We start from the raw sequence: 22,327 nt of genomic DNA on the forward strand, positions 1-22,327 counted from the left end.
GCCAACTGGAGGCTCTGTCTACCAACTTGTGAGTTGTTTCATCATGAAGGAGGCAAATGGTAGGTCACAAGAGCCTGCGTCTCATTCAGAAGTATAAAAACTTACCAAGCAGTGAAGGGTATGAGAGAGAGAAAAACAGGATTTCAAAATGAAGATTCCAAACCACTGCCTACCAATCTGGCATGGCAAGTCAGGCAAATACTCAATGACAGTCACTGGGGTCAGAGTAAAAAGAAATGGATTTAAATTAAAGATGGAAAGACTTAAAATCAGGCTTAAAGAAAAACCTCCTGGCCGGGCGCGGTGGCTCAAGCCAGCACTTTGGGAGGCCGAGACGGGCGGATCATGAGGTCAGGAGATCGAGACCATCCTGGCTAACACGGTGAAACCTGGTCTCTACTAAAAAGTACACAAAACTAGCCGGGCGTGGTGGCGGGCCCCTGTAGTCCCAGCTACTCAGGAGGCTGAGGCAGGAGAATGGAGTGAACCCGGGAGGCGGAGCTTGCAGTGAGCTGAGATCCGGCCACTGCACTCCAGCCTGGGCGACAGAGCAAGACTCCGTCTCAAAAAACAAAAAAAAAAAAAAAAAAAAGAAAAACCTCCTCATTTAAATTGCTAAGCATCTACAGGAGATAACCAAATAACCAAATCTACCTCTTACCACTAATCTATCAACTAACAAGACAAAGTCTCCAGCTAAGCGTTACTGTGCTGATACATATTAGGAAGTATGTACCCAAAGCATAGAAAAATAGCTGTTGACACAGAGAACCAAGCCATGATGTAATATTAATAAAGTAAACATTCGACCTTTCACCACCTCTAACACGTGGCACCACCAGGAATATTCATCCATGCCTCACCATTCAGGGAAGGTAAGTGAGCTCACTCAGGAAGTGCCACCAGCTTCCAGGTCACTGGTAAGGACAAACTGCCTGCTGCCTCTACCTTCATTCAACAGACCTCGAGCGAATCGCATCCCAGAGCCGGCTATGTGCTTGGAACTTACTGAGCAGCTATAGAGTCTGGCTTTCAGGAACTCTGGGTCCAGTCCTTAAAACCAAAAGTACTAAATACAGGGCGATGAGAACCTCTATTGCTACCTTCTCCCAGCAACAAAGGAGACAAAGCCCCAGCTGACTCTATTATTTGCTTCTTAACAGTGCTTCACTGTAGTGTTCAAGGGTTTTCAAACACATCATTTCCAGCTTCTCTTAAGCATAATGCGTCCCTATTGACTCTCAACTGTGCCATCAAACGTGAAAACAGAACCTGTCGTTTCATTTCTAACATTCTATGGCTACCTCTATCAAAAGCTGGGCATGGAGATATTTCAGTCTGGCCGGGGCGGTTGCTCACGCCTACAATCCCAGCACTTTGGGAGGCCGACAGGGGTGGATCACCGAGGTCGGCAGTTCGAGACCAGCATACAAAAATGTGCTGGGTGTGGTGGCTCATGCCTGTAACCCCAGCTACTCGGGAGGCTGAGGCACAAGAATCGCTTGAACAGAGGAGGCGGAGATTGCAGTGACAGATCGCGTAACTACTCTCCAGCTTGGGCGACAGAGCGAGACTTCGTCTCGAAATAAAAGAGATGCTTCAGTCTGACATACCACAATCAACTACAATTTAATTGGAGGGAAGAGCCGACGTTGGATGGCTTTCACGTGTGGCTTCACACTGTTGTTTTTCTCCTCTGGCTGGGTATGGCCTGAGGATGACTGCCCTCCAACAACTGAGGATGCTGCAGGAGGACCAGCCCAGCACCTGTCTCCGTCCCCTGCACTGTGTGGCCGGCTCTGCCGCTTCTCCCCCGCTTCAGCATCACCTGCCACACTTCTCAATCTTAAGCCACTGAGAATGATCAATACCAGACCGTTAAAACATAAACCAGTATGGGCCACTAAATAATTAGTAAATATTTCAAAATGTATTTCAAAACCGACTTTGTATGGTCAAAACATTATAATCTAGCCAGTCCAAGTTTTAATAAACAGTAACACCCAGCATCACTACTGGACAAAGAACTTCAACAGGGCCTACCTTGACACCAAGTCTAGAGCCTCGTTTTCATTAAAAAACGTGGATAAGCCCCAAATGTGCATTAAAAATTAGTTTGGCCATTTGCTAGGCAGTTCTTCAAAGTATTTCCAAGTATTCAGAGTTCCAGTACCTTTCTGAAAGGAAGGGTGATCTTTCTGGTACTGGTTTGCATAATTATACCTAAAAAATGTCATCTTGAATTTTCAATGAAAAGTCTTAAAATATTCAGGCGAGTGGAGAAAATGGTGATCCGCTGGCGTTAGAAGTTGACAGGCTCTCAGTACAAACTGTATCTGAACATGTTCCTTACAAATTAAGATCTGCACCGGGGGCTGGGGGCTTTGACAAAACCAACCACATTTGAATCCGGTCCACACGGCCTGAACGCGGAGGTGCGCGGCAAAGTGCGGCGGGGAAGAAATACCAGCAACTCTGCTGCCCCTGCCTCGCCGCGGATCACGTGCCCGGCGCCCCCTCCCCCAGGGCCGGGGGCGGGATAGAGACGCGGCCTCCCGCGCGCCTTCCGCACTCCCCTCCGCGCCCCAAACCCGGGGGCCGGGGTGGTCTCGGGTAACCATCCCCAGGGCAGCGGCGGGGGAGCTGCGCGGGTTCAGAGTCCTCAGCAGCCACCACCGATGCCCCGCCGCCCCCGGCTCCCCGGGGGTCCGTCCTGCGGCGACAGCGGGGGCCGCGTCTACGTGGCGCTGTCGCTGCGAGGCGGGGACTGGGGCGCGGGAACTGGTGCGCGAGGAGGGGACGTCTCAGCCCGCGTAGCCCCGGAGGGTCCCGGCCTTCAGCAGGACAGCCCCGGGCCCGCGCCGCCCCGGAGGGTCCCGGCCTCCGGCAGGACTGCCCCGGGTCCGCGCCGAGGGGAGCCCCCAGGCGCACACACTCGCCGCCAGCCCCGGAGGGACGCCAGTGAGGAATCCGGCCCGCGCCCACTTACCTGCGGCGGCTCCGCTCCCGGCCCGCGGGCGGCTCAGGGGAGGCGGCGACTGGACTGCGACGGCTAGGACCCGCCGGGGAGGGAAGCCGAGGGGGCGGGGCCGGCCGGGGGCGCGCGCAGGGTCGGGGCGCCAGCAGCCGCGGCTGTCTCGGAAGCCGCCTGGGCCGCAGCTGAGTCGGGCGGCCCTCATGAATGGGACGCGGCGGCTGCGGCGGCCGAGCCGGCAGCGGGCGGGCGGGCAGCGCGCAGGCCCCGCCCCAGCCACGTGACGCGCGCTCCCGGCCGCGCGCCGCGCCCCAGCAGGCAAGCGGCAAGCGTGCGGCTTCTCACCGCTCCCAGTCCCGGGGCTGCGGGCCTGGGCCCCTGGCCGAGTGAGGGCGGGGCCTCGATTTTCTACTGCCTCGGGCGACAGGAGCGTTACTTTAAAAAAAAAAAAAAAAAGTTTTTCCGGTCCCCATGGCAACCCTGCGGCGGGTCACGTGGGACTGAGAGTCCAGTTGCCAAAAAGGAATATTAAAGTGCAAAGAAAGTCTAGGGAATGAATGTTTTATAATCCCCTTTTGATCAATAGTAGTAGCACATCTCCTTTGCTTACATCCCCACCAAAAAAAAAAAAAAAATCCTGTTACACAACGCATTTTTAAAAATATGTCGGGGTTCTTTTGTTGTTTTTTGTTTATTCTTTTTATCCAGGCAGGGTCTCGCTGTATTACCCTGGCTGGTCTCCAACTCCTGGGCTCAAGCATCCTCCCACCTCGGCCTCCCAAAGTACTGGAATTACAGGCATAAGCCAGCGTCCCCAGCATTAAAATATACTTTTTAAGAAATGGGTGACTCACGCCTGTAATCCTAGCACTTTGGAAGGCTGAAGGTAGGCGGATCACTTGAGGTCAGGAGTTCGAGACCAGCCTGGCCAAAATGGAGAAACCCCGTTTCTACTAAAATACAAAAAACCAGCCGGGCGTGGTGGCGCGTGCCTGTAATCCCAGCTTCTCAGGAGGCTGAGGCAGGAGACACGGGGAGGCGGAGGTTGCAGTGAGCCGAGGTTGCACCATTGCACTCCAGCCTGGCGACAGAGAGACTGCGTCTCAAAAAGAAAAGAAATGTGGCCGGGCGCCGTGGCTCAAGCCGGTAATCCCAGCATTTTGGGAGGCTGAGGCGGGTCGATCGCCTGAGGTCAGGAGTTGGAGACCAGCCTGGCCAACATGGCAAAACCCCGCCTCCACTAAAGATACAGAAATTTGCCGGGCGTGTTGGCTGGGATTACGCGTGTAATCCCAGCTACGTGGGAGGCGGGGGCTGTAGAATCACTTGAACCCGGCGGGCAGAGGTTGCAGTGAGCCCAGAAGCCACTTCACTCCAGCCTGGGAGCGAAACTGTGTCTCAAACAAACTAGATTGCTGGTGCTTTATACTATTGGCGCACACTGGTTTTTAATTTGCAGCCTATTCTATTACTATTCTATGATTGAAAGTAATGAACAGAAGCCTATGTTATTTCTATATAAATGCCAGTTAATTTATGAGGTGCATCTTGTGTGTGATCATTTATACAGCTCTGAGGGTACTGAAATAGGCATTTGCATACACAAAGCTGTTGCGGGAAGGACGCGGCTGCAGCCCAAGTTTCTTCCCACTAGTGCCTAGTGTAGCTGGGCGGTGCTTGGATCCAGGGAGCAGGCGACCACTTCCTCACTTAAGTTCCTTCTGCTTTTCTCTGAAACTCGATCAAGTTTTGCCCCATCTGTAATCAAGGCTCTACAGAAACATAGGTAGTTGCACTGGCACAAGCCCACTAGGAATTTTCCTCATTTCACTGCTTCTCACTTGGCCTCGCAAGTAAAATAAAAATTTAAGGACTAAAATATCCCCCTCCATATTCAATGGATTTTATAAATATGGAGAAGAAAAATTAAAGCTAGAGAAAGAATTTAATCCTCAGTTTCTACGTCAATAAAATAAAGATAGTAGTGTCTTTCTTACAGAATTGTTTTGTGGATTCCCCGTGATAACTTATAAAGTGCCTGCTTTAGTGTCTGCAACCTGGAACAGGCTGTTAGTGTTTATTTTCTTTCCTTCTTCCATTTTTCCCACTTAGACTTTTCCTGTTTTTCTCAGGCTATTTTCTCTATCTGCCTTGGGAGGGAAATATTCTGCCAAGCTACCTTCCTTCCTTTCATCATTCAGGAAGCCCTAGAGCTCCCCACCCCCTTCCTCCAAACAACCTTGCGTTTGAGACCTCACCCAGAACGAGTGTTTCAAGTTGCTAGTATTTTCCTCATTTTCCCCATGTCTATTAGCTTACACCACCACTTAAGCAAAGCGGTGACTCATTAAGTGTTTATTGCATGATAAATCCCTGTACCTCCTGCGCTAGGAAGTGTGGAGGGGCCACCCCAGGTCCACGTACTCCACTGGAGTGTCAGAGGAAGAAAGGGCTTCCTTCAACTGGCCTCTGACCCACCGCCTTCCAGCTCCAAGGTGAGGAACCTCACTCCACTAATTGTCCCCTCTTCCTCAATGCTGGCTTCATTCCTGCTCTTGAAAAAGAGGCCGGGCGCGGTGGCTCAAGCCTGTAATCCCAGCACTTTGGGAGGCCGAGACGGGCGGATCACGAGGTCAGGAGATCGAGACCATCCCGGCTAACACGGTGAAACCCCGTCTCTACTAAAAATACAAAAACTAGCCGGGCGAGGTGGCGGGCGCCTGTAGTCCCAGCTACTCGGGAGGCTGAGCCAGGAGAATGGCGTAAACCCGGGAGGCGGAGCTTGCAGTGAGCTGAGATCTGGCCACTGCACTCCAGTCCGGGCGACAGAGCGAGACTCTGCCTCAAAAAAAAAAAAAAAGAAAGAAAAAGAAGCTTTTGTGGCCCCCTCGGTTCCCCCTCAGGCTATTGACTTACCACACAGTTTCTCTTTCCACCCAAGCTACCTGAAAGAGTTTCAGGTTTTCTCACATCTTCACAGGCTTGCTCCTCCTCTAACCCTGAACTGCTCAAGCTAAAGTCACCGATGACCTTCTGGTTGCTGAATAAAACAGACTCCTTTCATGTCCCGTGCCTCATGATCTCTGCAAGGCAAGATGCTCTTGATATTATTTTCTTCTTGAAACTCTCTCCTCCCCTCATCAGTGGGAACTCCTCTGAATTCTATGTGCCTGTGCTCAGTGGCTTGCAACGCCTCAACCAGCAAGGTCCACAGTGATGTCAGATTCAAACCCATTATTTGTGCTTCTTCAAACCTGCTCCTCCTGAATCTCCTATCCTGGCTGATGGCACTGTCATCTGTTTAGTCATCCCTGCCAGAAACCTAGAAGGGAGTCTCATTTCCCTCTACTCCCATGCTGCCTCCATCATTCCTCCTCATTATTCCTCCTCATGATTCCTACTCTTCCTAAGGGAGTTCTTGTCACTCCTGCTCTAGCTCTCTGCAGAGCTACTGTATTGGCCGCTTTGAGGGCTCTCCTCCGCTGCACCACTCACCCCTGCTTGTGATTAGGCCCTCGCCATCTCTCTTGTGGTCCATTGTAGGAATATGCCAACTGGTCTTCCTACCCTCTAGTTCTGCCCAATTCCAAGCATCCTCTACTCTGAATTGCAGACCTGGCCATGGCACAGGTGGTTGGCAACCTATTGTCTTGACTAAACAAGCCAAGTTCCCTAGCATGGCATCCAGTGTGCTCCTTTTCTGTCTGATTTTCTCTCCTGCACCTTCTAGTCTGTATGCTTCAGCCATTCCATCATCCCATTTGCAACAGAATTTTTTTTTTTTTTTTTTTTTTGAGACAGGGTCTCACTCACTCTGTTGTTCAGGCTAGAGTGCAGTGGTGTGATTACGGTTCACTGCAACCTCAAACTCCTAGGCTCAATCAAGCCTCCCACCTTAGCCACCCAAAGTACTGGAATTACAGGCTTGAGCCACGGTAGCTGGCAAGAATAATTTTTCATATATTAACTTCTGTGTTTTTCTTTGAGTTCTCTCTTTCTTCTTCTCCTTACAAGAATGCACCCAGGCATTCTGCTTGTCTCAGGAGGTTGTTGGCAGAGTGGAAAGCAGAAGTTGTCTGCAAGACATTTCCTTCCTGTCTTTTATTTCCAAAACTCTATGCTCAGTGAGGAACCTATCTAAGTCAAGGGGGAGAGGGCCAGAGAGAAGCCATACCTTTGAGGGAATCTGGAAAGCAGAGAGGGATTTTCTCTAGAATAAGAATCTAGCCTGGAGTTGGAAGGAGGTGGTCCTATGCCCTCCTATCTGGCAGCTCTCAGGGGAGATGATTCAGCCTTAGAAAAATAGCTTTGGGCCGGGTACGGTGGCTCAAGCCTGTAATCCCAGCACTTTGGGAGGCCGAGACGGGCGAATCACGAGGTCAGGAGATCGAGACCATCCTGGCTAACACGGTGAAACCCCGTCTCTACTAAAAAATACAAAAAACTAGCCAGGCGAGGTGGCGGGCGCCTGCAGTCCCAGCTACTTGGGAGGCTGAGGCAGGAGAATGGGGTAAACCCGGGAGGCGGAGCTTGCAGTGAGCTGAGATCCGGCCACTGCACTCCAGCCCGGGCGACAGAGCGAGACTCCGTCTCAAAAAAAAAAAAAAAAAAGAAAAATAGCTTTGTTGTTCCCAGCTTCTACATCCCTTTATCTGTGAGGACAGAGAATAGCCAGCATTTTCTGTACCATCACTGTGTGCCCAGCTCTTCTAGTAATTTAACGTCTATCACTAACACCAGTTTATAGATGAAGGAACTGCAGCACAGAGATGTTGAGTGACTTGCCTCAGATCTCACAACTTATCAGCAGGGATGCTAGAATTTGCCTCCAGCCCTCCTTGACTCCTAAACCTCTATTTTTTTCTTCTCTTTCTAAAAAAGTTATTATTTAGCCATCAAATGAATGAACCAAAACTATTTTTTTTAAATTTGTTTTTAGTAGAGATGGGGTTTTGCCATGTTGGTCAGGCTGATCTTGAACTCCTGACCTCAAATGATCTGCCCACCTTAGTCTCCCAACGTGCTGGGATTGCAGGCATGAGCCACCTGGCCCAACACAAACCTGTATTTTTACCTCCCACTACCTTCCCTCAATTGCCCTACTGTCCTACCCCAGTCAATGTATTTTTTCTTGTGTCTCAGTTCGCCTTGTACAGATCACAATTATAGTACTTATTATACACATAGTAGGTGCTCAATAAATATGTGATGAAAAAATAAGTGAAGATTTCTATTTCATCTAATATGCTCAGCTGGGTGTCTAGACCAACCTTCCCACACTGAAAACAAAAACACAAATACTGGGCAAAATAATAAAAATCTATTCTGGAAGGCATCTATAAACTGGCAAGAAATTAAGAAATTGCCCTAGGACAGGGTGAAGGTCAGAACCTAGAGAGATAAGCCCAGCCCAAAGTCAGCATATGCCTGGAGAGTTTTTGCTGAATCTAGTGAGTTTGAATGTTGATTTTTGAAGCCTTGGGAGTTTTGTGCAGCAGAAGTAAAAGTTAGTATGTACTTTAAGTGGGGAGATTAATAGAAGACCCAATAGAGGTAGAATTGCGAAAGCAAAATAGTAGAATAAGAAAAAAAAAATTACTTCTCAAGACAACCCAGAAACCTCACTAAAGCTGGTCACATATGAACATATAAAACACATATAGGGCCGGGCGCGGTGGCTCAAGCCTGTAATCCCAGCACTTTGGGAGGCCGAGACGGGCGGATCACGAGGTCAGGAGATCGAGACCATCCTGGCTAACACGGTGAAACCCCGTCTCTACTAAAAAATACAAAAATTAGCCGGGCGAGGTGGCGGGCGCCTGTAGTCCCAGCTACTCGGGAGGCTGAGACAGGAGAATGGCGTGAAACTGGGAGGCAGAGCTTGCAGTGAGCTGAGAGCCGGCCACTGCACTCCAGCCTGGGCGGCAGAGCAAGACTCCGTCTCAAAAAAAAAAAAAAAAAAAACACATATAGGCCAGGTGCAGTGGCTCACACCTGTAATCCCAGCACTTTGGGAGGCCAAGACAGGCAGATCACTTGAGGTCAGGAGTTCGAGGCTAGCCTAGCCAACATCGTGAAACTCATCTTTACTAAAAATACAAAAATTAGCCAGGTGTGGTGGTACACACCTGTAGTCCCAGCTACTCAGGAGGCTGAGGCAGGAGAATCACTTGAACCCAGGATGCAGAGGCAGTGAGCCAAGATTGGGCCACCTGCACTCTAGCCTGGGCAACAGAGGTAGACTCCATCTCAAAAAATAAAATAAAATAAAATAAAATAAAATAAAATAAAATAAAATAAAATAAAATATATAAGCAAGTCTCAACAAATCTGAAAATTTTGAATGCATTGGCCGGGCACAGTGGCTCACAACTGTAATCCCAGCACTTCAGGAAACCAAGTTGGGAAGATAGCTTGAGCTCAGGAGTTTGAGACCAGCCTGGGCAGCACAGAGAGACCTCATCTCTACTAAAAATGTAAGAAATTAGCTGGCTGTGAGGGGTAGCGTGTGCCTGTAGTCCCAGCTACTCGGGAAGCTGAGGTGGGAGGATTGATTAAGCCTTAGAGGTTAAGGTTGCAGTGAGCCCAGATTGCACCACTGCACTCCAGCCTGAGCAATAGAGCACAACCCTGTCTCAAGAAGAATGAAAGAGAGAGAGGAAAGAAAGAAAGGAAAATGTTTATCATACAGACTATATCCTCTGATCACAATGCAATTAAGACAAGAATAAACTTTTTTTTTTTTTTGAGACGGAGTCTCCAGGCTGGAGTGCAGCGGCCAGATCTCAGCTCACTGCAAGCTCCCCCTCCCAGGTTTACGCCATTCTCCTGGCTCAGCCTCCGGAGTAGCTGGGACTACAGGCGCCGGCCACTGCGCCCGGCTAGTTTTTTTGTATTTTTTAGTAGAGACGGGGTTTCACCATGTTAGCCAGGATGGTCTCGATCTCCTGACCTCGTGATCCGCCCGTCTCGGCCTCCCAAAGTGCTGAGCCACCGTACCCGGCCAACAATCAACTTTTTAAAGAAGTAACTAGAAAAACCTATTTGGAAATCCATGGGCCAATGAACAGCACTATGGAAATGTGACAACATTTAAATGCTATATATCAAATATTTGATACTATGTATGAAAATATGAGGGATAAAACTGAGCAAGTTGTTAAGGGGAAACTTATAGACCTAAAAGTTTATATTACAAGAGAAAATTGTTTGAAATGTAAAGAGCTAAAAAGTTAGAAAAAGAACAGGAAATTAAAGTCATATGGAAGAAAGGAAATAATAAAGATAAAATCTTAAAAATAGTAAAATCGAAAGCCAACATGCAATAGAAAGAACCAACTAAGCCAAACACTGCATTTGTGAAAGACAAATATGGTGAAAAATGATCAGGGATAAAAGAGAAGGCACAACACACAATGTGAAGCATAAAGAGAAAGCTATAATCACATATGATATAGAACTTACAAAGGTAAAAGAACTTTGTGAAGTTCCAAGAAACGTAAATTAATAAAACTGAAACTGGTAACTGTCCAAGAAGTTGAATCTGTTGTTAAATATTTTCTGCAAAGAAAAATCCAGCTAAAACAGTTTGCCAGTGACTTCTACCAAACATTCCAGTAATAAGTAATTCCAATCTCACACTCAGTATGGAAAAGGAGATTATCCCTCAACTCGCTTTATGAAGCTGGCATTGCCTTGTATCAAAATCTGATCAGGAGAGTGTCAGAAACAAAAATCTCAGGCCAAAACACTCTTAAATATAGACACAAAAGTCCTGAGCTGAATTTCAACAATATGAATCCAGCAAGGTAATACATTATAACCAAACTGGCTTATCCGAGAATGCAAGGTTAGTTTAAAATGAGAAAATCAGTTAATGTAATTCACCACATTAAAAGACTAAAGGAAAAAAAAATCCTATGATAATCTCAGCAGGTTCAGAAAAAGCCTTTGATCAAATTGAATATCCAACCAGATAAAATTCATAGGAAACTAGGAATATTTTCCTTGAAAAAAAGGGGGAATTTACAAAAGCGTATATAGCGAGTATCATAAGTAATCATAGCTTTAAAAAAAAAATGAGGGGTTGGGTGCAGTGGCTCACGCCTGTAATCCCAGCGCTTTGGGAGGCTGAGGCAGACACATCACTTGCCCAGGAGTTTGAGATCAGCCTGGGAAACATGGCGAAACCCTATCTCTAAAAAAAAATCAGACAGTCATGGTGGTACATGCCTGTCGTCCCAGCTACTTGGGAGGCTGAGGTAGGAGGATCATTTGAGCCTGGAAGGCAGAGGTTGCAGTGAGCTGAGATTACAACACTGCCCTTCAGCCTGGGTGACAGAGTGAGACTGTGTCTCAAAAAAATACATAAATAATAAAAATAAAATAAAATTTTAAAATGAGGAACATAAGTGTGCGGACATCTCCACTTCTATTCAGTATAGTACTAGAGGTTCTAGTAGTGGAATAAGGTAAGACAAAGAAATCAAATATGTACGTATTGGAAAGAAAGAAATCACATGACATGATTGTATGGGTACAAAATTCAAAAGAATATATACATAACCTATTGAAATAAATATGAGAGTTTAGTAATGTTGCTGGATGCTAAAATCAATATGCAAAATTGTTAACATTTGTGTATACCAGTGATAAACAGTTTGGAATGAGATTTTTTGAAAGATACGTTTAGAGTAATATCAAAAAATAAGCAACTGAGGAATAAATCTAACAAAATATGAGCAAAACCTTTAATTTTTAAATTCTTTCTTTTGAGACAGGGTCTCACTCTGTCACCTAGGCTGGAGTACAGTGGCATGAACACAGCTCACTACAGCCTCAACTTCTGGGCTCAAGAGAATCCTCTCACCTCAGCCTCCCAAGTAGCTGGGACCACAGGCTTGCAGCACCATGCTGAAAAAAAGTTTTTTTAACTTGTTTAAAACTTTTTGTGGCAATAGGCTGGGCACGGTATTACGCATGTAATCCCAGCAATTTGGGAGGCCAAAGCAGGTAGATCACTTGAGGTCAGGAGTTCAAGACCAGCCTGGCCAACATGGTGAGATCCCCCATCTCTACTAAAAATACAAAAATTAGCTGGGAGTGGTGGCACACGCCTGTGGTCTCAGCTACTAGAGAGGCTGAGGCAGGAGAATTGCTTGAACCTGAAAGATGGAGGCTGCAGTGAGCCAAGATCGCACCATTGCACTCCGGCCTCGGTGACAGAGTGAGACGCCATCTCACCAAAAAAAAAAAAAAAAAAATGTGTGGAGACAAGGGTCTCACTATGTTACTCAGGCTGGTCTTGAACTATCGGGCTTAAGTGACCTTCCTGCCTCAGCCTCCCAAAGTGCCGGGATTGCAGGCATGAGCCACTATGCCCAGCAAGACCTCTATAAAGAGAATTAAGAAACTTCAATGAAAAACTATGAAGAAGACCTAGTTAGAGAAATACCATATTTGGAGATAGAAATACCAAATCTCATAAAAATATTAATTCTTAATAAATTGATCTATGAATTCAATGCAATTTCATTCCAAATAGAGGTTACTTCTTTAAAAGACTCTTGAAGAAAAACAGAGAGGGAGGAATTACTTTCTATATATTAAAACTATAGGATGAAGGCAGGGTGATATTAGTACAGGGGCAGACAAATAGGCCAATCGATGCAATAGAAATTCTCACCACACACACACAGAAAAGTATGTGAGGTAATGAATATGTTAATCCACTGGATTTAGCCATTCCACAATGTATGCGTGTATCAACACATCATGTTGTACACCATAAATATATGTAACTTTTGTCAGTTTAATAATTAGGCCAGGCACAGTGGCTTGCACCTGTAATCCCAGCACTTTGGGAGGCCAAGGTGGGAGGATTGCTTGAGGCCAGGAGTTCAAGGCCAGCCCGGACAACGTGGGAAGACCCCATCTCTATTTTAAAAAATAAAAATAAACAAGAAAATATAAAAAGTAAATTAATTTTATTTTATTTTTTAATAAAGTGATTAAAAAAAAAAGACAGGGTCTCACTATGTTGCCCAGGCTGGTCTCGAACTTCTGAACTCAAGTGATCTTCCTCCCTCGACCTCCCAAAGTGCTGGGATTACAGGTGTGAGCCGCCACACCTAGCCATTTTCTAAAACTGCAATAGAAAGCTCAGAAATAGGTTCAACATATACAGACACTTGATGTATGGCAGAGGGGGCAATTCAGAATATTGAGGAAAAGACGGATTTTTCAATAAATGGTTAGGAGGCGGTTGACTATTCATTTTCATTGCTATAACAAAATACCACACACTGGGTAATTTATAAAGAAAAGAAGTTTCTCTGGCTCACAGTTCTGCAGGCTGGAAGTCCAAGGTGGATGGGCCGCATCTGGTGAGGTCCTTCGTGCTGTAACCTAGCAGAGGACTTCTGGTGGCAAGAGGGCAAGGGATGCTCATTCAGGTCCCTCTTCCTCTTCTTATAAAGCTACCAGTCCCAGCATGGGGGCTCCACCCTGATGACCTTATCTAATCCCAATGACCTCCCAAAGGTGCCACCTCCAGATACTATCAACATATGAATCTGGGGATTACATTTCCGACACATGAAGTTTGGGGAATATGTTCAAACCATAGCGATTATCTATATGGGAAAATTAAATTTAGACTCAACTCCGCATCATATCCCAAAATCAGCTTTAGTTGGATTAAAGATCTAAATGACAAATCAAAATTGTGCTGCTGTCATCATTTTAAGGATATACTTTCTTTTCCGCATTTTACCATTTCTGAAATTGTGATTGATTTTTTTATAATAAACGTCAACTTAGACTCCGTGATTCGTGATACAAAATTTTTAGGAGACAATATAGGAGAATATGCCATCAGATTCTGAGTGAAAGGATTTATTAAACAAGACACAAAAAGCACTAACTATAAAGGAAAAGATTGATACATTTAACTACATTAAAGTTAGGACTTCTTTAAAAGAGACCGTAAAAAGAGTAAAACAAAACAAAAATAAGCACCATTCCAGGAGAATATATTTGCAACATACATAATCAACCCAAGGTTAGAATCCAGAATATATAAAGAACTCCTATGAATCAGTAAATACAAATCTCCCAATCAATAGAAAAATTACCAAAAGAAATGAAGATGAATTTCACAAAAAATAAGCACAAATGCCCATAAACTTATGAAAATATGTTTAATTTCATTAGTAATGTCACGTACGTCCGTGTGAAGAGATCACCAAACAGGCTTTGTGTGAGCAACGTGGCTGTTTATTTCACCTGGGTGCAGGCGGGCTGAGTCCGAAAAAGGAGTCAGCAAAGGAATGGTGGGATTATAATTAGTTCTTACAGGTTTGGGATAGGCGTACAAAGTACACTCTCAAGGGTGGGGAGAGTATTACAAAGTACCTTCTTAAGGGCGGGGGGAGAATATATCATATCAGTTAGGGTGGGGCAGGAACAAATCGCGATGGTGGAATGTCATTATTTAAGGCTATTTTCACGTCCTTTGTGGTTCTTCCGTTGCTTCAGACCATCTGGATGTATACGCAGGTCACAGGGGATATGATGGCTCAGCTTGGGCTCAGAGGCCTGACCAGTAATCAGGAGAATGTAAGTTAAAACTGCAGTGAGATACCACCACACACCCATCAGAATGATTGAATTTTTTTAAATTAATTAATTATTTTTTTTTTTTTTAGACGGTCTTGCTCTGTTACCCAGGCTGGAGTGCAGTGGCGTGATCTTGACTCACTGCAATCTCCACCTCCCGGTTTCAAGCAATTCTCGTGCCTCAGCCTCCCAAGAAGCTGGGATTACAGGCCTAGCTAATTTTTGTATTTTTAGTAGAGACCAGGTTTTGCCACGTTGGCCAGGTTGGTCTGGAACTCCTGACCTCAAGTGACCCGCCCGCCTCGGCGTCCCAAAGTGCTGCGATTACAGGTGTGAGCCATCACGCCTGGCCAGAATGGTTAAAATTTTTAAAGTTGTTCAATGCCAAGTGTTGGAGGTGTTACTAATGCCAATGATCAACCAGCATTCAGACACATCACTGGTTCAAATCCAAATGGTATCACATTTTTTGGGGACAGAAAGTAGAATTTATTGGTGAGTATTAACAGGGGGCAGCACAGTGGAAGCCATCATGAGTGCAGGGCCCGCCACTTGTCCAGAGGGCCACGACTGGGGATGTACTTGACCCCACAGCTATCTGGGATGAGCCGCTTCTCAGCCACCATGTCTTCAAATTCATCAGCATTCAACTTGGTGAAGCCCCACTTCTTTGAGATGAGATGAGATGAGATGAGATGAGGCCCCTGCACAGGGCCTCAGTGACATGCTCCTTGTTCTGCAGCTTGGTGCAGAGAGATGTTGATAACTTGGCCAATGTTAACCCTGGCCACAGTGCCCTGGGGCTTTCTTTCCAAAGGCACCTCGCATGCCTGTTTGGAGCCTACACTGGGGTAGTGCAAGGTCAGAGACATGAACATCCATGTTAAAGAAGTTGTACGTGTGCAATGGCTGCAGACAGCAGCTTCCTTGGTAGTGTACGCAGCCTGTTTCTTGTATGGGTTGCTCTAAGAAACCAGGTCTTTCAGATGGGTGCTTGTGTCTCTGACTCCCTATGTTGCCCGGACAGGACTTGAACTCCTAGCCTCTAGCAATCCTCTTCCCTCCGCCTCCCAAGTAGCTGGGACTACGGGTACCCAGAGTCAAACTATAACAACTTTAGAAAACAGTTTGATATATCTAGAAAGTTGAACATGAACACACACAGGGACCAGTAATTCCAATGTTAGTACATGCCTCTAGAAAGTCTTGCCCGAGTGCCCCGAAAGGCACATACAGAAACAGAGCAGCATTGCTCATCATTGCAAAGAAACAACATGAGTGTCGACCGAGGGTGGGATAGATACTTAGACTGTGGTGTAATCATATAATGAAATCCTACTGATTTACATCAACACAGATGAATTTCAAAAATAAAATCTTAAGCAAAGAGACGTCACAAGATTAAAGCATGACTCTACTTATTCTATTCCAAAAATGATATACTGTTTCAAGATAAAATAGGTGATAACAGCTATAAAGAAAAATAAGGAAATGACAGAAATTGCAGGAAAGAGAGAGACAGCGCAATCCGAGTTGGGTGTAAGTCTAGAGCAGGGGAATGTGCTGTTTCTTGGCCTGTGTGATGGATACATAGGTGTCTGTGTGTACTGTTATTTCACAATATAAACTAAAATAGATGACGGGTAAAGGAGAATGAATTAATAAATACATACGTCTGCATTTTTTAAACGTTATTGTGCTCCTATAAGCTCTGTAAATTTCCGTTCACACTTATAAGACAAACTCAGTGTTCCCTAGAACTTGCCTATAGCACTGCAAGGAATGGTTTTTCAACAAGGCACTGCAGTTTGTTTTGTAATAAATCCTTCTAAAAGGTGAGGAAGAATAAGTTACACAAAATGGGTCAGAAGTGCAAAAAAAAAAACTAGTAGAAACATGAAGACTCTTCTAGTAAGTCACTCACATATACATAGCCCCAGATCACTCCATTTAGCTTTATTTATTTTTATTTATTTATTTATTTATTTATTTTGAGACAGAGTCTCCCTCTGTCACCCAGTTTGGGGGGCAGTGGCACGATCTTAGCTCACTGCAACCTCCCAGGTTCAAGTGATTCTCATGCCTCAGCATCCAGAGGAGCTGGGATTACAGACATGCACCACCAGGCCCGGCTAATTGTTGTGTCTTTAGTAGAGAGAGGACTTTGCCATGTTGGCCAGGCTGGCCTAACTCCTGGCCTCATGTGATCCACCCGCCTCCCAAAGTGTTGTGATGACAAGCGTGAGCCACCGCACCCAGCCCGTTTGATTTCTTTGAACTGGGTGGTTATCATTCTTAGTCCTGGGTACAAAGATTCTTCCAGTTGGTCAATGGACTTTCTTTTTTCACCGGTCATGTGCTGCCAGGTCATAAAACCAGGGATCTTCAAGGCCAAGGTATGGGAACTGCAGCTGTGCAGAAATCTCCTCTGGACTCTTGTGCTGTCTGAATCCCTCAGGTCATGGGCAGTTCTTGTCAGGGACAATTCATTCCAAGATTAGGCAGGGCTGTTGTTCCACTCAGCAGAGAGACCTCTCCAAGGAGACCTGCCTGTAGACTCACTCTGAAAATCATGATCCCGTTGGAGAACACACTGCCTTGCATAGTTTAAAACCGGGCCGTTTATAGAGAAAATGTGTTCTGTAAATTCTGTGTAAGAAAGATTTGATTTATTAGCACGTGGAGATGTCTCTGATCCTTTGTAACACTAAGCCTTCATCATCCCATATTTTACATTATAACTAAACAAATAATGATAGTAACATTTTAGAAGCTATAGAGGGGAGGAGAGATTTTAAAAGGCACTCACGGAGGAAGAAATCGGCTCACCAGCGTGTCTGAAAGCTGCTGTACGGCGAGGACCCTGAGGCCAGCCCGGAACATTTCCTAGCGCTTCCAGGTTGCTGGGTTCAACAGCCATTGTCTTAAATTATTTTCAGAATAGCCACAAATTTGAATGGAATGTTGGAACTACTGCAAACTGTCCCTAAGAAGGTGTTCCCAGGGTAGGTCTGGTCTCCTTAAGCCTTTCAAAAAAAACACTTTTAAACCCCTCCTTTCTTTCTCCTCAGTTTTTGGGTGTGGGCCCTGCACAAAGATCCCTGATAAGGGATGCTCCTTAAACAGTAGTGTCAAAAGACACATTTTCAACAAACGTAGTTGAAAGATCTCAATTGCCCTTGTGATGAGAATCGGGCAGCACTTCCTTCCATCAAATAGAGTGAGTGTTCGGAGCTGAGCAGAAGGGTTGTCTTTACAGACAGGGAAGGGCCAGAGAGAGCAGAAGCCAAGAACAAAGACAGCATTCGTTTCGAGGCTATTTTTCTTGTAAGGGGAGACAGGGAGACAGAACAATAGAAAAATAACTGATTAGTTAATATTAGGTCACTCTACTTTTTTACGTAAGATTTAAAGCGGAGGGAACTCCCTTATCCTGCAGACTGAATATTTACACTGGCCTGTTTGGGAAATTGGCTGTTATCTCTCTCGTGATTGCTTGGGAGGTCCAATAACAATTTAGTTTGGGTTTGGTGATGTGAAACTGTAGCATGGATGACTCCCATTTTAATTTTTAGTCTGGTCTTTTGGGGCCTAGCACAGGAGCTTAGTCTGAAACAATGACCTCCCATAATTTTTTTTTTCATTTTTTTCTTTTTCTTTTTTTTTTTTTTTTTTTGAGACAGGGTCTTGCTCTGTCACCCAGGCTGGAGTGCAGTGGCACAATCATGGCTTACTGCAGCCTCCACTTCCCGAACTCAAGTGATCCTCCTACCTCAGCCTCCCTAGTAGCTGAGATTATAGGTGTGCACCACCACACCTGAACATAATTTTTATTTAACATCATGAAAGTGAAATCTTATTGGGGAAGTGACTCTTTCAGCAAAAAAGAGTGGTTGTCTCTCACTCTTCACTCTTTTTCCTCTTCCAACTTTCTCCTTCATGAAAGTTCTTCTAATTCAACAAATGTTTGTTGACAGCACAAAGTTTTTGTTTTCTTTCTCCTTATTTACCTAAATGGCTTATTAATGTTAGACAAACTTTCACCAATGTTAGAAAAATTAAGGGGAAGATGTATGGCTTTATAGATTATTTTCTACTCTGGTAGAAATAGAATCTCAGTATTCTCACTAGGAGATTCTTTTGTCATTAAGTAAAAATTCCCAGAAGTGATTAAATAAATGCTCAGTAATTTTAGAGCACTATGTAGTTATTAAAATTAGCTAATCTAGCCAGGCATGGTGGCTCACACCTATAATCCCAGCACTCTGGGAGGCCAATGCGGGCCGATCGCTTTAGCCCAGGAATTCAAGACCAACCTGGGCAAGGTGGTGAGACCTCATCTCTACAAAAATACAAAAATTAACTAGGTGTGGTGGCTCATGCCTGTAGTTCCAGCTACTCAGGAGGCTGAGGTGGGAGGATTGCTTGAGCCTGGGAGGCAGAGGTTGCAGTGAGCCAAGATGGCACCACTGCACTCTAGTCTGGGTGACCCTTCCTCAAAACAAAACAAAAAAACTTTTATAAGGAGACTACTTTTGAACTCAGGGATTGCCTAGTTTGTGACTACAAACTTCTGGGAGGACAAGAAAGCATCATCACATGTCTCAAAGAATACAGGAAGAAAGAAAAAGGGCAGATTTTCCAATGTTTCCTCGTTGGAATATCTGCCGTCCCCAACCCTCCCTCACCCTCAGATAACACATCCCACTCCCGCTCCAACCTCCCCTCAAAACACGAAACACATAGTACTGAGACCTTCTGTGTCAGCCCGGGAGGGAAGCGATAAAAGAAAGGCACAAACAGGGGAGTGGCAAGGAGGAGGCTGACAAGGAGGAACCCCAGGCCTCCGCATGCTATCGGCAATCAGCCATCAACTTCAGTAACCCACTGCCCTGTGGACAAGAAACAAGAGCAGTGTGGGGGAAAGGTAGGGCACTGTGATGAAAATCTTCCTCATAGCTGATGTTGTCGCGGTCAAATAATGACCTTCCTTTCCAAGTTGCAGGCTCCTCAACTTTAGAGGAGCTTTCTGGAATCTTCCTGTGGTCCTGTGCCCAAAAACACAGCTCTGTGTGTCTACAGTCTGGAAGCAGATGCAGCCTGGGATGGGAGTTTTTGAAATGACTCCACAAGATTCTAAAGGAAATTCAAACCGGGAAAGTGGAATTTACAAGGGAAATAAACAGTCGTGTCTCCAGCTTTCAGATTGGAGTCTAAATTTAGATCACCATATAGAAGAGCATGCCCGGGCCTGGAAAGCTTTTCCTGCAGAGCTGACATCTCTTTACCTCTTCCCTTTTTAGCCTCCTAGAGGACATGTTATTTTGTTTTTATTATTGTTTTGGAGATAGAAGGCTCCTGAAAAGCCAGCCCCTGGCATCAGAGAATCTTATCAACTCATTTCTGAGTTGCACTCAAAAACCTCCTAATAATATTCAATAAAACTTTCTTTCACATCACTGTTAGAAAGTAGGTTCAGGGGCGAGGCATGGTGGCTCATGCCTGTAATCCCAGCACTTTGGGAGGCCGAAGCAGGAGGATCACTTGAAGCCAGGAGTTCAAGACTAGCCTGGGCAACAAAGTGAGACCCCCCCCCCACCATCTCTGCAAGAAATAAAAATTAAAAAGAGGCCAGGCGTGGTGGCTCACACCTGTAATCCCAGCACTTTGGGAGGCCAAGGCAGGCAGATCATGAGGTCAGGAGACTGAGACCATCCTGGCTAACATGGTGAAACCCTGTCTCTACTAAAAATAAAAAAAATTAGTCGGGCGTGGTGATGGGCGCCTGTGGTCTCAGCTACTCAGGAGGCTGAGGCAGGAGAATGGCATGACCCCAAGAGGCAGAACTTGCAGTGAGCCAAGATCGTGCCACTGCACTCCAGCCTGGAAGACAGAGCGAGACTCCATCTCAAAAAATTTTAAAAAATAAAATAAAATAAAATAAATAAATAATGAAAATAAAAATAAATTAAAAAGAGGCTGTGTGCCACGGCTTACACCTGTAATCCCAGCACTTTAGGAGGCTGAGGTGGGTGAATCACCTGAGGTCAGGAGTTTGAAACCAACCTGGCCAATATGGTGAAACCCCGTCTCTACTAAAAATACAAAAATTAGCCAGGCATGGTGGCGCATGGCACGCCTGTAATCCCAGCTACTTGGGAGGCTGAGGCAGGAGAATCGCTTGAACCCGGGAGGCGGAGGTTGCAGTGAGCCAAGATCACGCCACTGCCCTCCAGCCTGGGAGACAGAGCAAGACTCTGTCTCAAAAACAAATAAATAAGAAAGTGGGACCTGAAGGATGCTTGCTTGGTGTAACTGACACAATTGTTAAGAGTCAACTATTTCCAATTTAAAGTCTCCGTAGCCTTTGCGCCAGGTGTGGTTGCTCACGCCTGTAATCCCAGCACTTTGGGAGGCCGAGGTAGGCAGATTGTTTGAGCCCAGAAGTTTGAGACCAGCCTGAGCAGGATGGCAAAACCCTGTCTCTCAAAAAACAAAAATTAGCTGTGCCTGTAGTCTCAGCTACTCAGGAGGCTGAAGTGGGAGGATAGCTTGACCCTGGGAGGTTGAGGCTGCCATGAGCCTTGATCATACCACTGCACTCCAGCGTGGGAGACAGAGCGAGCCTTTGAATGCCTGGACCAGTTATATGAGGAAAACCGAGCAATCTGGAGATACTCACAACGGCAGTGCCGCCCTATAGTTCCTCTTCAGCCAATGAGCCCCCAGAGGGATTGGTTTGGTGACATGCAGCACTCACTCTGATCCTCACTATCGCCTTCACGCGTCCTCCAGTCCTCTCTGTTAACCGGACGCACTCCCTTCCCCTCACCCAACTTTGCTGAAGTTGATCCCTCCTGCAGTGTTGCCCTGCTCCTCGATTCCACCAGTTCTTCCAGGTTCTGTGCAAGTGCTGCCTCTCCTGCAAAGTTTTCCTTCATCTCACCAACTAGACATCATTTTTCCTTTCATTTTGCTGAATGGCAAGGCAACTTGTTTGTATCTGAACTAGATTGCGTGTGTATCTTGTACACAGGCCCTGCATGTGATTATTTAGGTGTAAATCCAATCTTCCTTTCCAGATTATTAGATATTCGCCTGCCTGATGCATGGCTAATTTGTGTCATTTCCTCAAGAGTATTCAGCCCTGGGTCTTACACTGCAGAACCTCTATAAGCACAAGATGCACACATGGATGAATGTGGCCTTACCCGCAAAGACAGATCTACTCAGTGGGTGGACAGCTTCCTACAGCTATGTCCAATGGCAAGAAAGTTGTGTGACAGTGAGTAGTGTCCTGGCCCTGTTTCCAGACAGCTAGAGTCCAGGGCGTTTAACTCCACCAACTTCCAACCTTGCTTTCCCTTTCTTCTCTCTCCGATCCAGCCAAACCCATCTCCTCATTACTGTGGGAAAACATCATACCCATTCCCAGGTCTGCAGCTTTTATTATGACATTCAGCCAACTTGAAACACTCTAATTCTCCGTTACTGATTGTCTAAGTCTTGCCCTGCCTCTGAGGCTCAGCTTAAAGTCCATCTCTACCAGGAAGCCTTCCTTGAATAGTTTAGTCCTTGATGCAGTGTGCCATGAAGAAAGGGAATGGATTAAAATAGTCTATCTCTGGGTCCTAGTTTCTGCTCAACTACTTGACCTCTGACTCCTCATTCATAAAATGAGTTATTGAATTACCTGACCTCCAAAGCCCTCAACGGTTAATATAGTCTATAATA

At 45.8% G+C, this 22,327-nt stretch overlaps 1 protein-coding gene, 1 long non-coding RNA gene and 1 other non-coding gene across 4 annotated transcripts in view; 2 read left to right on the forward strand and 1 right to left on the reverse strand.

Moving 5' to 3' along the window:
• The window catches only part of LPIN2 (lipin 2), a 104,449-nt gene extending 98,379 nt beyond the window's left edge, over positions 1–6,070 (reverse strand). Inside the window, exon 1 of one of the 2 annotated variants that reach the window (XM_033178218.1) lies at positions 5,891–6,070. The gene's annotated coding sequence lies outside the window, so the exon portion shown is untranslated. Of the gene's footprint in view, positions 1–2,989; positions 3,218–5,890 lie in introns of those variants that run through there. The other variant, XM_033178217.1, reaches the window with a different exon arrangement.
• Positions 6,071–14,286: 8,216 nt separating this feature from the next.
• LOC117063863 lies at positions 14,287–20,648 on the forward strand. The gene is made up of 3 exons (XR_004429130.1): positions 14,287–14,579; positions 18,114–18,118; positions 20,613–20,648. It is a non-coding gene; the product is annotated as an uncharacterized LOC117063863 (long non-coding RNA).
• Positions 15,448–15,577, forward strand: LOC117064270. The gene has a single exon (XR_004429344.1). It is a non-coding gene; the product is annotated as a small nucleolar RNA SNORA70 (small nucleolar RNA).
• Positions 20,649–22,327: the final 1,679 nt, after the last annotated feature.

The sequence above is a fragment of the Trachypithecus francoisi genome, unplaced genomic scaffold (genome assembly GCF_009764315.1).
Source record: "Trachypithecus francoisi isolate TF-2019V2 unplaced genomic scaffold, Tfra_2.0 Lachesis_group19, whole genome shotgun sequence".
NCBI lineage: Eukaryota > Metazoa > Chordata > Mammalia > Primates > Cercopithecidae > Trachypithecus > Trachypithecus francoisi.